This window comes from Onychostruthus taczanowskii, unplaced genomic scaffold (assembly GCF_017590055.1).
Source record: "Onychostruthus taczanowskii isolate IOZ18803 unplaced genomic scaffold, ASM1759005v1 scaffold29, whole genome shotgun sequence".
Classification (NCBI taxonomy): Eukaryota; Metazoa; Chordata; class Aves; order Passeriformes; family Passeridae; genus Onychostruthus; species Onychostruthus taczanowskii.
The window spans coordinates 7,069,066-7,072,017 of NW_024500239.1; positions in this window are offsets into that span (position 1 = coordinate 7,069,066).

A 2,952-nucleotide genomic window follows, 5' to 3' on the forward strand; every position below is an offset into this window, starting at 1 on the left:
GGTGCTGCTGCTCCTGGCCCTCGGCCTCGCCCTGCCTCGGAGGCGCAGCCTCTGCCCCGGCCCCGCCGCCGGGCCCGGCTTTCAGGGCGGCGGCCGTGCTGCTGCTCCTGGCCCTCGCCCTCACCCTCGCCCTGCCTCGGCGGCGCAGCCTCTGCCCCGGCCCCGCCGCCGGGCCCGGCTTTCAGAGCGGCGGCCCCGCCCCGGGGGCGGCCCCACGGGGGTCGCAGTGGGGAAGTCTGCCCCTTCCCGGAGCTCGTCCCACCGCCCGGCCGATCCCTCGCGGGTGTGCTCGGGCACGGGCTGTGGCGGGATGGAGCTCGGCCGTCGAGGTGGGCTGGAGCAGCCCGACCCCGCAGCCCCCGCTTCGGAAGAGCCGCGCGTCGCTTGCATACGACCTTTAAAGCTTCAAACCCCCCCCGAATGAAGGCAGAAGGAGGGAAATGTGAGGCTTCAAAGAAGTAGTAGAGTTTAAGGGGAAAAAAAGGAGTTTTCTGAAGCTGGTAACTCTCCTCCTCGGTTTGTGAAAGCAGAGCTGCAGCAGGCAGAGGTCTCTCACCTTTTCATTCCTCACAGCCATCGGGAGGGTACCCCTCGCCAGAACGAGCAGCCAGAGGACAAAGACAGACAGAAACCTGCATCGTCTTCCTCCTGTAATACTAATCAAATGGAGAAACCGCGGGGTTTAAGGTCTCTGTGCTGGTAGAGCATTATATTCATGATGGAGCAGCTTGGGAGTAGATTTGATTTGAATGTCACTGTGTATTCACCTGCAGTGATTTTAGGCACCTAGGACTGAGCTGGTCTCCATGTGTGCTCCGAGAATCATTATTATCTCCTTTGAGACCCTTACAGTTATTTCTAGGTTGCCTTTGATTTGATATATACATATTTTTGTTTTATTCACGTAATGATTGCTTTAGAGATGCTCTCAGAAGCAGCAGAAAAGGCTTTTAAAAAGTATTTAATGTTCGCTCTGAGAAGGTTCCTATTTGATCTGAGGGAGGCAAAAAAACCCTGAAGAACTGAGTTGTGTTTTACTCAGGAAATACTTTCAGGGATATCACACAGCAATGTCCAGCATTTCCAGTGTGCAAAGAAAAAGGAGATGCTGTAAAGCTGATGTGTTTAAACAGCAGCATGGGAGCATCTCAGTGCAGGGATTCCCTAGACAGCAGCCTGGGATTATCTTTGGACCTCAAAAAATTTATTATCAAGATCTTGATGCAACAGCAATGCCAGAAGCACTCCTTGACTGTGCTCTGGTGGGGAACCCCAGCATGGGAGAGGAACTCATTAGGTAATGACATGGAAAAGTCTAAATTTTTAGGGGATACCTGCTCGAGTCCCTTGCAGGCAAAGAGTAGAGTCACTCCACAGGTTTCTCTGTCATCTGTCCTTGCCTCATGGCCCAAAGTCAGGCCTCACTGTAGGTTGAGGGCTCCCTCATGGAACCCCTCCTTCAGTCCCCTCTTCCCACATGGCTCCCTGGTAGTGGTGGCCTTGTGCTCCATGGGAGCTGCCTGATCTCCTGTGTTAGATGAAGTCACCTGGCACTGCTCCATGGCATGAAGGTCACTTTTTAGGGCCATCTCTCTTCCCAGGACCCAAAGCCCATCTACCCCAGACAGGGAGCATACTGATCCAGGTGTTTAGGAAGAGATGTTCATCAGTTTCTAACATGCTTTGCAACCTGGCTTTGGAAACCACCTCCATGGCTGATAACCAACAAGGTCCCCTGGTATTATGATCATGACAACTGGTTTCTTACTAAAAAAATACCTTTAACAAAACTAATTTAAGAGAAAACACTACCCGTGTTTTGAAATATTTTGCAAGTGAAAGCACCCTGCCATTTGGCAGGGATGGAGACAGCAAGATTTTCTGGGGTTGGATGCAAAGCTCAGGAGACTGAGAAGAGCTTCTCATAGCTGGTTCTCCCCTATGCTTTCACAGGAGGAAGAGCAGGCAAGAAGTGACACCTTATTTAAACTACCTGTATTTATCCAGCATCTCACGCAACTCCATTGAAACCAGGTGCAGTTTGGAGAGAAAAAAGGATCTTCATGCTTAAAGGGTGCTCACAAGAGCTCATTGTTACCTGTACATGAGGATGTGGATGATATGTGTCCATCCATCTGAGCATCATTGTCATCCCGGACACTCTCAGTGCTTGACAGAGAGGGATTTTGATTTCACACAGCACCATACCTGCAAAGGGGGAAAAAGGAGCAGAGATTATGGATTCCTCTTCTAACTGCACCAGCTAAGCCTTTGCTCTCCCCACAAAACCCTCTGCTGAAATACCCTATAGATATGGGGTAGATACCCTATAGATGCACAGCTTAGATGCTCTGCCCCACCTCAAGTATTGCACACAATGGATTTAAGGTTCTTAGGAGAGGAATTGCAAAATTTAACTCAAAGTGACTGGAAGCAGGTAAATCCCAGCCTGCAGAGAGGATATGGCTGTCCTGCTGCATGCCTGAAATGTGTTCATCTTCTCCAATTTCTTTAGGTGACACACTAAAGCCTGAATGAGAAGAAAAAAAAACTTTAAAAAAACCAAAACAAAAACAAAAAAAACCAACCAAACAAACAAACAAAAAAACCCAAAAACAAAAACAAAAACAAAAAAAAACAACAAAAAAAAAAACAAAAAAAAAACAAAACCAAAAAACCCAAAAAACCAAAAAACCAGCTCAGCAACCACTCTGCCTTGGCTTATTTCCTCAGAAGAATAAATAAGAGTTAGAGGTAGGCAGTATTTTAAAAAATAATGAACTCTTTTAAACAAGGACTTTGGCATCAGCTTTGCACTGTGCAATAAAGTTCAAGGCTGAAGAGCTCAAACCTGTGTTTTGAAAAGCTTAAAAAAACACATATATATATATAAAGTGCTTCAGTAGGTCCCTTGAGGCTGGAAGCATTTGCACAACCATTGCCTGGTCCTGC